Genomic DNA, 12207 nt, shown 5'->3' on the forward strand with positions numbered 1-12207 from the left:
CATCCTGGGCCCACGGGAATGAGCGACGATAATGAACTTTGAAACATTGAACCACTTTGAAGCCTTGAACCATTGAACTTTTAACCATTGAACCATTTTGAAGCCTTGAACCAATTAACTTTTAAGAATTGAACCATTTTGAAGCCTTGAACCAATTAAATTTTAAGTATTGAACCATTTTGAAGCATTGAAGCAATTTGAACCGGTTCAAGTTCAAGGTTGACTTAGACATCCGCTCATCTATAGGCTTTTACCATGTGTCAGCCTCTGATTTTCTCATGGGTCCACTTTGTCTTCCATCTGGACCTGGACCCACCTTGTTGCCAAATCGCTTTGATAACCAGGCGAGCAACTTTTCCTTGGGGCTTAGCAACCACCGTCGAATCTATCCACCCGATCGTTGGATGTGATCAATCTGCTCGATCTTTACTCTTGGTCAGCTCATGGTTCTTGCTCTTCTCTCTACCATGTGGCGCATTCTCATTTTCTCTGATCCCACCTAGACGGCCATATAATTAGTCGCCAAGTCGCATGAGATAACCAGCGAGCATTTTTATCTTGCGGTATAACAATGGTCATCAATCTGTCCTCAAACTGCTCGATCTTTAGCATCTTATCCGCTCACCTCCCCTTTTCCTTTTCCGCATGTACTTTGTCACCAAGTCGCTATGATAACTAGCGAGCTTCTTTCTATAGTGGTATAGCGATAGCCCTTAGATCCTTCGGATTATCATTGATCTTTCCTGAACTTGCTCGATCTTTAGCACCGGCTAATACTCTCTCTTGTGCCGCCTGTACACTTGTGTCACCGCTTGATTGGCTATGGAGATCCATCTAGGAACCACCTGTCTGTTAAGCTTGCCACGCATCTTGCTCTATCAAATATCCTTCTTTCGTCCAAAGTATTCCATCGGCTAGCCGTTTACCAGTCTAATCGAACCTGCAATTTCATCGATATTATTATGTCAATGAAACTGAGCCTTCGGTGAAACTTTTTTGGGACTCATCACGGCCAAGGTCTTCTCAATGTCGATGGAACTGAGCCTTTAATGAAACCTTTTCAGGACTCATCGCAGCCAAGATCTACTCGATGTCACCCATCCATGCCATGTCACCAGCCACTGGACTGCCACCTATCTGCCACCCATCCTTGGTCTTATACTCGTTGTTTTGCCATGTCATCAGTTGTAAAGTCACGACGATAATCCGGTATGCATCTTTTCATTGTGACATAGCAACAGTCGTTAGATCTTTGTGATCACCGTTGATCTTTCTTCAACTTTCTCACTCTTTAGTCTCTTTTCGCCAGCTGATCACAAAATTAGGATGCTTTGAGATGCGTGCGCATGAGGTCCACCAAGCCACGAGCTGCCTCTTGCCAAAAGCTTTAAAGCTTTTGACACTTGATATGTATGTTGCTTTACATTTAAATGTTGAAGAGTTCCTCCCCACTACCAACGTGGGATAAATGTTCTTTATGACTGGCGACTGAAACTGCTCGGAAGGTCTCTGGCCTTTTAAAACCCTCATTGGTGCCCAAGTAAAACTTTACACAGGCCGATTGTATTTTGCTCTGAGTTTCTTTTGGCCTTAAGGTTTTAATAGCCACATTGTTTCATCTGCAATGGAGCATAATATCTCTGTGACCTACAACATGCTGAGCTCAACCCTCGTGGGAGCCACATTTTAACCCACATGTTGTCTTACTTTCCTGTATCTACACATTAAGAAAACAAGTTAGAAAAAATAATGCATTTCTGATTTCTCGTTCATGATTTGACCTTCTCAAAATGAATGCAAGGCTTCATTAGGGAACCAAATTAGGCATGTACAAAATTTTGGTAACATTTTTGGTGACCTCTTAGGGGTGTCTTCCTGATAAAAAGTAGAATCCAGTAGCCTAGCATATTCATTGCGCATTGAGTCAAATTTGCCCTCTACAAAATTTGGAACTACAACTCAGCACTCTAAAAATGAAACTACGAAGGCTCTGCATACAGCTGAGCCTGCACACTATGCAATCTGTACTTCTTGAAAAACCAAAACTAAAAACTAAACTCAAACTGAAAAAACTACTCTATCCGACTCTAACCAATTGTGAAACCTGGTTATACAAAACCATTCACTAGTTTTGAGAAATAACATCCTTTTCTTCCTAGCTTAGGATGTTTCAAACTCTTATGAACAACTGACAAGAAATGATGAATGAAGAGGTTCCTCAAATAATGTTGTAAGACTATTGTAAGTATGAAAATAAGGTGGCCTACCTCTTTTGTTTGCTCATATATACTACTATCTGTGAGGTTATAGGTAAGATGACAACCTTTTGCTAAAGCTTCATTTTTAGGCATAAGCTCATCTTGTATTGTCTTTTTAGCTTCCAATCTGGAAAGATATCTTATAGGACAACCCCTTGTATGAACGAAGCTTGGGCTCCCCTTGTTGGTTTCTTCTTGGTTAACTATGTCTTGAACCATAACTGTTTCCTCCACCTGAGTATGCTGATCAAAAAAAATTATTTCCAAAGGTATCAAGTAATCAGCAAGATTAGAACAAAAATCTCCAATGATGTTTGAGAAAATACTCACTTCTTGGTCAATTTCACTATGTTGAGTATTGTTTGTTGTAATTTGCTGATTGTTTTCAACACTCATATTTTGGAAATCTGTGTCTTGTTGATTTTGTTGCTCTACCTAAACCAAATTTCCATCCAGATCAACCTCCTAAACTTGCTCGACAACGTTGTTTTTTGTTTCCTCTAAATCATCCCAGAAAGAGTCCTCTTCATTATTGTTTTCAATCTACTGAGGAAGAGGATTGTCTACTACCTTGTTCCAGCTCTCTTGTGCGATCAAAACAACAATGTTGTGAACCTCTTCTTGTTGTGGTGAAGTTGGTATGGCTGCAATCTGAAGTTCATTTTCCTCATCTTCCACAAAAAGTGGCAGCTCATCAAACAAATTAGTTAGAACTTGACAATTATCAACCTTTTATGGATTTTGAACCCGTCGTTCTTCTTTTATAACCTCTTCTTTTTGTTGTAACAGATCTAACCTATCATCTTGAATATTGTAAGCATGCATCTTAATAGGTGAGAGATCTGATTTATTTTCACTAAGCACCTCTTTTTCTTGATCTTCAACTTGAAAATCTTGAGGAACCAAGATATCAATGGGTTCTTCAGGAATGAATTGTTGAGGCTCTTGAACTAAAAGAGGTTGTCTAAAATTTGGGAACACAAATCTATGAGGCTCTTCTTTAATAGGTTGATTCATCATGGGATCTTCTTGAGTGATCTTTTTATAGGGATGCACTTGTTCAATAATAGGTTCTTGAAATGATTGAGGACTCCTAAAACTAGGAATTTGAAAATTAGGAGATTTAGAAGACTCACTATGTTTGAAACTTGGTATTTTGATCTTGGAAGTCTCTTGATTGGTAGATAATAACCTCATCTGCATCTTCTTTGTAGTGATCTGTTGTTGAATCTCTTTTTCAAACTGTCTTTTTTACATTTCATATTGAACATTATCTGCATGTGTTACCTTTCTTTGGTAGGAGAAGGTACTATTACTGGAGGTGCTTGGCTGAAACTAGGCATTGGAAGAATCTGATCTTTTTGAAATTGAACTGATCAAGCCTTCATTTGCTCATTTTTTTCTACCATCACCTTTACAAGCTCCTCTTCATGCTACCTTTTTTGGTCCTCCATCTCTTGCTCACAAAGATAAATTTGATAAACCAGTTCATCCTCTTCGATATTATCATCTTGTTGCTTTAATGTATCTTGCCTATCATAACAACACTCTTGAGATTCAACATGATCAATCAAATAAACTTATGAAGTTTCTTAACAAGGTTGCTCTTGAGCAATTGTAGGCTGAATTTTCTCATATCTGGGCTCATTAAGCATGAAACACCTGGTGTTAAACGAATGGATTTCCTTACCAAAGAAAGGGTTTGGAAAAATACCAGCAGGGCCTTCTTCTTGTTTAAGCACAAAATCTTGCAATGAAAGAGGAGGTATTGATTGTACCTCTAACTTGGTCAGCTTATCATCATATTGCCTTTTTTGAACTGCCAACTGATTTGCAAACTTCTTACCTTGTTCCTTCAATTTTTGCTCATAAAATTGAGCTTGCAAATCTAACTCTTCTTGCTCATGAAGATAGGATTAATGAGCCCACTCATCTTGCTGCTTATCTAAATTCTTGTTAGTCTCATCGATATGCACAACATAGCCTTGCAATATACTATTGATGGATTGTAGGTCTTTAAAATGCTTTTTTGCTATATCCTTGATATGTCTAAGCTCTGAAGCATACTGATTTGCATCAATAAAACCTCCCAGAGGCTGATTACAGGCTGGGTTAGGTTGCCATGCAAACTGAGTTGTGGTGGGTGGGTGGTAAAAAGGATATTAGCTGCAATATGGCTATTTGGGTATTGCTGATAAGAAGCATTTTGGACAAAATTCTCATAATACGGAGGTGGGTAATTATATTGTCCCTGGAAATTAGACATCTTTATTCATATAAAGAGCTGGAAACTAAAAATTTAGAATTATTTTGAATCATACCAGCACTTAGATTGCTAAAACCAGTAGATTTATAACTCGGAGTCACCAGGTGTGGGTAGATCATGCCTCCAAAGGCTGAATTTTCTAATTTTCACACCAAAAATAAGAAGTGTGTGGAAAAAAATTGGATTAAAACAATCCAAAGAGGTCCCACCAGGCGTGCCAAAAACTGTTGTCACTGAGGATTGCACCTATGATGCTAAGTTCAAAAACAAACAATCCTGTGAAACATGGAAACACCTTCAAGCCTGTGGGTTGCTCAAAGTGAAGGTGAATCTCCGGAGATCAGTTCAGCTTCCTGTTCTGATGGATCTCCTACACTAACTTTTTGTGGGAAAAAGGTAAAAAGTATTGCATGTAATGAAAAAAAACCTATCCTAATAGAAGTGATACACCAAAATGATGCAATTCTACTTGTTGTCCTAAAACTTTAACCAGCTGCAACAAGACCCAAAAATTATCTTACGAATCAAATAAGATCATGAAATTCATAAACATTTCATGTGAAGGCTCGAAGTTATCTAACCTCTGCATGTAGGAAAAGTGATTTTTCACAAACATGCAAATAACTAGAAACCAAATGAACACAGCCCACAACCTGAACTTACTATGAAATCTTCCTATTTCTACAAAGCATAAATGAGACAAAGAAAAGGATTCAGAATTAAATCACAATAACTTCGTCAAATTATTCATCTGACAATGGAAAAAATAAGAAATAATTGACAAGGAAACTGAAACTCTCTATTGCAAACTAAAAATAATCTCTATTACAATGCTGAAAACTGATAAAAAAAATAAAAAAAATAAAAAAAAAAAGTGTTGAGATACAAAGTTTTTTGTTGTATGTGTAAGCAAAAAGAAAGAACCAGAGAGAAAAAAGGAGAGAAGGAATATATAGAAATCATGATGAATCCCCTTCAAAAACCCTAAAATCACTGCATGAGAAAAGCCTTGGGCGAATCTACCCCAAAATTGGCATAAAAACTCATGCATAATCTATAAAATAATAATCTTTTCTACTCAAAAAAACTGCCATTGATCCTCCTACTTAAAAATACGCATATCTAAATGCAAAAAATAGCTATCCCCTTGTGAAAGTTTCATGATGAACTGAACTTTGACAATATTAAAAAGAAATCACACTGAGAAAATCTTATGCATTCTCTGGCAACTGCTCTCCATGTTGAAACTTCTATTAAAAAATGATTGTGGAAATGATCTCCCTGTTTTGCGAGCTTTCCAACAGTACATAACACTTGGATATTCAGATAATCAATTGCATTAATCTTTCATATAGAAATTATCCCCTTGCTTGGCGGGCTTTTCACTATTCAAACAACCAGTTCTAAGTCTACCGTGCAATTTTTATTTGCCAACCATTGGATCCCCTGCATGAACCATTGTCACTTGCATTTAAATTTTTCGTTTACTTCTTTGCGGGCCCCACCATTTGTTTTTATCTCTGCTTGTTTTCTTTCTTCATCCTGGGCCCATGGGAATGAGCGACGATAATGAACTTTGAACCATTGAACCACTTTGAAACCTTGAACCATTGAACTTTTAACCATTGAACCATTTTGAAGCCTTGAACCAATTAACTTTTAACCATTGAACCATTTTGAAGCCTTGAACCAATTAACTTTTAAGTATTGAACTATTTTGAAGTGTTGAACCAATTTGAACCAGTTCAAGTTCAAGGTTGACTTAGAAATCTGCTCATCTGTAGACTTTTGCCACATGTCAGCCTCTGATTTGCTCACGGGTCCACTTTGTCTTCCATCTGGACCTGGACCCACCTTGTCACCAAGTCACATCAATAACTACACAAGCAACTTTTCCTTGCGGCTTAGCGACCACCATCGGATCTGTCCACCTGACCATTGGATGTGATCAATCTGCTCGATCTTTACTCTTGGTCTGCTCATGGTTCTTCGTCTTCTCTCTACCATGTGGCACATTCTCCTTTTCTCTGAGCCCACCTCGATGGCCATATCATCAGTCGCCAAGTCGCATGAGATAACTAGTGAGCATTTTTATCTTGCAGTATAGCGACGGTCATCGATCTGTCCTCAAACTACTCGATCTTTAGCATCTTATCTGCTCACCTCCCCTTTTCCTTTTCTGCACGTGCTTTGTTGCCAATTCGCTATGATAACTAGTGAGCTTCTTTCTATAGTGGTATAGTGATAGCCCTTATATCCTTCGGATTAGCATTGATCTTTCCTGAACTTGCTTGATCTTTAGCAATGGCTGATCTTCTCTTGTGTCGCATGTACACCTGTGTCAATGCTTGATTGCCTCCGGAGATCCATCTGGGAACCACCTGTCTCTTAGGCCTACCACACATCTTGCTCTGTCGGATATCCTTCTTTCGGCCAAAGTATTCCATTGGCGAGTTGTTTACCAGTCTCATAAAACTAATAGTTTCATCGATATTATTATGTCGATGAAACTGAGCCTTCGGTGAAACTTTCTGGGGACTCATCGCAACCAAGGTCTGCTCGATGTCGATGGAACTGAGCCTTCGATGAAACCTTTTTGGGACTCATCGTGGCCAAGATCTACTCGATGTCACCCATCCGTTCCATGTCACTAGCCACTAGACTGCCACCTATCTGCCACTTGTCCTTGGTCTTATACTCGTTGCTATGTCATGTCATCAGTTTCCAAGTCACGGTGATAATTTGGTATGCATATTTTCATTGCGACATAGCGATAGCCGTTAGATCTCTGTGATCACCATTGATCTTTCTTCAACTTGCTCTCTCTTTAGTCTCTTCCCGCCAGCTGGTCACAAAATTAGGATGCCTTGAGATGCACATGCACGGGGTCCACCAGGCCATGAGCTGCCTCTTGCCAAAAGCTTTCAAGTTGTTGGCACTTGATATGTGTGCGGCTTTACATTTAAATGCTAAAGAGTTCCTCCCCACTACCAATGTAGGATAAATTTTCTTCATGACTGGCGACTCAAACTGCTTGGAAGGTCTATGGCCTTTTAAAATGCTCTTTGGCACCCAATTAAAACTTTATACAGGCCGATTGCATTTTTCTCTGAGTTTCTTTTGGCCTTAAGGTTTTAATAGCCACGCCATTTCATCTACAATGGAGCATAATATCTTTGCGACCTACAACATGTTGAGCTCAACCCTCGTGGGAGCCATATTTGAACCCACATGTTGTCTTACTTTCCTGTGTCTGCACATGAAGCAAACAAGTTAGAAGAAATAGTGCATTTCTGATTTCTCGTTCATGATTTGACCTTCTCAAAATGAATGCAAGGCTTCATTACGGAACCAAATTTGGCATGTACAAAATTTTGGTAACATACATAATTACAAAACATGTCGGCCTTAGACCAAAAAAATAATATCCAACACATAAGACATCCCAAAAACACATCGAGAGGTCCAATCCACATGTTACATTAAGTCGGTCCATAACCTAGATCAACCGGGACCCAATATAGGTCCACACACTAAAGCAATGATCTCCATCTGCCAAGTCTCAAACATGAACATCAATAGCATGCTACACCAACACCACTTATGTAATTCATCAAAGATCTTCATCAAAATCTCTACTGGTGAAACCCTTGCCGGAACCAGAAACCAACCTTCCAAGAAAACAAGATAGCATCCAATCACCAGACCAAAACCAAATGACTAAATAAGATCATGAGAATCATGAATAAGCCAATTCCATAACCAAATCATACCGGAGCCTACTGGATCATGTCGGATCCAAACCAACCAGAAACTGCTCAACCTACCAGGACCAGAAGGGTTCTGGTAAAGCATCCAAACAACTAGTGTTGACATCAATGACAAAACATTAATGCAACACATAATCAATTCCTCCAAATGGCCAACACCTTATGCTACAATTTTCAATCCGCATTTTCTCTCATTTGTCATCTTGCTTGCTACTCATTTTCACTTTGTAGGTGATATCTGCAACCATTTGAAGGATAAAGAAGAACAATGGAATAACATGGAAGGAGCACTCTTGTTTGGTTTGCATTTCATTTTAGTTCTCTGTTTCTATGCTTCTATTGATTGTATTAAGGGTTATTTCATAGTATTTTAGTTTGTGTGGTTAGATAATTTATTGTTATGAACCTTATGCCTAATTCCCTAGTTACGAGAACTAGTAGCATGTCACTCTCCTAAACCATCTTCCTTGCTTCATCTAAGCTTATATCAATATTATCAAGGTTCCTTTCATTGAAAGTAGAGGCAACAATCTCTTCATGCTCAGATTCGTTCATTTTCATTTTTAGCCAAAAGCCCTTGAATTCTGAACTTTTAATAAAGTCATCATCTTCCATAAACTTAGGGGTCACTATCATCCTTTCATCATCCACTTGGTCAATAGGGGTAGTTTTATGCACGTCTACTTGGTCTGGTGGCACTTTTATTGTAACATCCTCTCTTTGAGGTGATGGAAAAGGTTGATCAACCTCTTCTTCTAAAGTAATCTCACACATTGTCTATCTAGTTTCTTCAATATCTCCCATTTACTCTTTAGTTTCTTCATAAGGAACTAAGGGGGGATGGTCATCAACCCTTTGCTTCTTTTGTGGTGCTTCTTGCGAAGGTTGAGTTGTTGATTCAACAATTTTAATTCCTATAGCTTTATAGGCTTGCAAATTTCAGGGTTGGTACATTGGTATTTCTTTCACTCTGGTTGGAGCCTTTTCATATATTTTTTTTTAAGTTTTCAAATATGAGTCTCATCCTTTTAATCTCATTTGTTTCCTTAGAATAATAACCAAGGAAATTTGGTTTTTACTTCTTCCTTTTTGCTTCAAGCCTTAGAAGTATTGCCCACTTTTTTGTCCTTTGCATTGTTTCTGATGTATTAGGGTAATTTCTAACTACATTCCTCATAATACATTTCATGAAAATAATGAATTCTTTTTAACTTTTCATTCTTTAATGTATCAATATATTTTTGATGCAGGAGCATCCCTAGTTCTTGGCAATCTTGCATCAACCAAAAATATTTATTTTCTGTTTGTTTTTTGTTTTGCAGTTTCAGCATTTCATTCTGCATTTTCTTGCATTAGCTCACCGGATCTTGCGAAGCTGGATTTTGCTTAAGGACATGATCATCTTCCTTATTCCTAAACCACGGAGCATTTTGATTATTTTTTGGTAAGTTATCGATTCTGGATTTCGAGATAGTTTTCTGGAACCGGAACTACTTGGACCTATTTGCACTAGTGAATCTACCAGATACTTTTGTAGCTTGTGGAGCCAAGTTCATTGATTCTGATGTTCCTTGGCATGTTTCTGACCTTCCCTTTGATCCACACTTCATCCTTTGGATTTTCTAGAGGAATCTCTTTGGCGGAAGCCGACCTATTGGTTTTACACGTTTGATCTTGTTCTTCGATATTTGTTCCCTTTTGGGTCGATCGGATCCCCTTGGATTGTATAAATCTTTGTAATTGAGCTTTAGAATTTTAAAAATTCCATAAGAGGAAGATAGAACATAGAGGATAGACCTTTGATTTAGAGGTCTGGAGTGACCTATTTTGTACTTGAGCATGTATGTAGCAAGCCAATGAGTCGAATCTTGTAATCTAGATGTTACCAGTTATCTGTAATCAATTTTCATGATCTAATTCATTCAGTTTTGCATTATCTCCATCATATTCTCTTGTTTTCATTGTGTTTACTTTTGTTGATCAGTTTGGATGGATCTCTTTGAGGTCCCTCTTAACCGGTGACTGCACCAAGTGGTATCAGAGTGAGATTTCATTTTGGAGATTACGTTGTCCTAAGAATTTTATTGTAGGGTGGCAGACTGTGGATCCGACCTACAGCTATAGAGGATTGGTGTAAAGATGGTGCGAAGAGGAAATAGGAATGGTGGAGCACGTGGGAATGCAGACCTTGTTGTGATGGAAATGTTGAGAGGAATTGCAGCCTGGTTAGAAGCCGTTGAGATAGCCCAAAGAAGAGGCCGACATGTTGAAGATGTGAGCGAAGATGAAGAAGAAGAAGCACTGACAGAACAAGTAGAAAATCCTTCGGCGATCCATCCAGAAGAAGAAAGGTTCTTGAGTGTTTTAAGTAGGGAGAAAACTAAACCACATTTTACCCCACCAAAATATGATGGAAAGTTGGATTCAGATGAACTAATGGATTGGATCTCAGAGATGGAGAAGTATTTTGATTTTGAGAACACCGTAGAAGAAAGGAAGGTAAAGTATGCTTGTACCTGGTTAAAAGGTCATGCATCTCTTTGGTGGGAACATTTGTAGGTTGATAGATAGAGAAGAGAAAAAGAGAAGATCAAATCATGGGAGCGGATGGTTGTTAAGTTAAATTTGAAGTTTATGCCATCTGATTATCAAGTGAACCTATTCCAGAAGTTACAAAATTTGAAGCAGAAAGAATCTAGTGTGAAGGAGAATACCAAAGCATTCTACAAGTTGAATATCAAATCCGGACATTTCGATGATGAGGTTGAACAAGTTGCAAGATATTTGAATAGATTGCAGATGTCTATACAAGATGAAATCAATCTTATCAAGTTACAGAGTGTTGAAGAAGCTTATCAATATGCTCTGAAAGAAGAAGAGAAGATAAACAAAAGACATGAGCAGAGATAGAGAGGTAGAGGCGGAATATTTTCTGGAGGGAGATTTCATGGAGGACGAGGAACCTATATAGATCAAAACAAGGACAAGGAAGTAAGAAAAGAAGGTAATTCATATCGAAAGGATGACAAAAATTTCTACCAGAGGAGAGAACCTGATAGTTACCAAAATGAGGGTTTTGGAAAAGATGGCAAAAGACAAGAAAAGAGTGTTTAAAGAAACTTGTTTTCAGTGCGGAGGAGAAGGACATCGTGCTTTCAAATGTGAGAAAATAGAGAACATTGGGAGAACGACATTGGACTGAAGAAAGTCCCACCAGATCAGCTAACAAACTAGAAGATGGAGAACTGTTGGTAATGAGGAGAGCTTTGTGTCATACTGGAGAAGATGAAGAGCCCTTACAAAGGAAAAATTTGTTCAAGACCAGGTGTAAGGTATCTGGTAAGTGTTGTAAAGTTGTTATTGATAGTGGTGTTACTACTTATCAAGTTGCCATTAGTTTTATATTCAAAGTCATATTATATATTCTAGTCGGTTAGCACTACCAAATCATGCAGTCGGTATAAACAGAGAAGTCGGTATGCACAGTCTAGTCGGTTAAAGAAGAAAGCAGTCACAGAACATAGTATACACTAAAGTCATCTACCGAGTATCTTTTTATGGCTACCGAGTAGTAAAGTTAACACACCGAGTTGATATTCACCGAGTGAAACGTGTTACCAGATACATTGAACCTGGACATGCATATGAAAATGTGTTACAAGAATCGAGGCACATCTAACTGTTATACATTGGAAATTGCACTAGAAGATTATGTGTGATTATAAGGTCAATCTAACCAATGAAATATTTTGTTTAGTTATTCATTCGAGGAATCTTGTTTGTAAGATCAAAGCAATGAATAGGATCATCGTTTTAAGAGATCTATTTATACAGCATGGATTAAGAACAAGGTTTGTGCATATATGTATGAAGGAAGATTGTTACAGAGACACAAAGGTCATCGAGAAGGTTT

Source organism: Cryptomeria japonica, chromosome 8, assembly GCF_030272615.1.
Source record: "Cryptomeria japonica chromosome 8, Sugi_1.0, whole genome shotgun sequence".
NCBI lineage: Eukaryota > Viridiplantae > Streptophyta > Pinopsida > Cupressales > Cupressaceae > Cryptomeria > Cryptomeria japonica.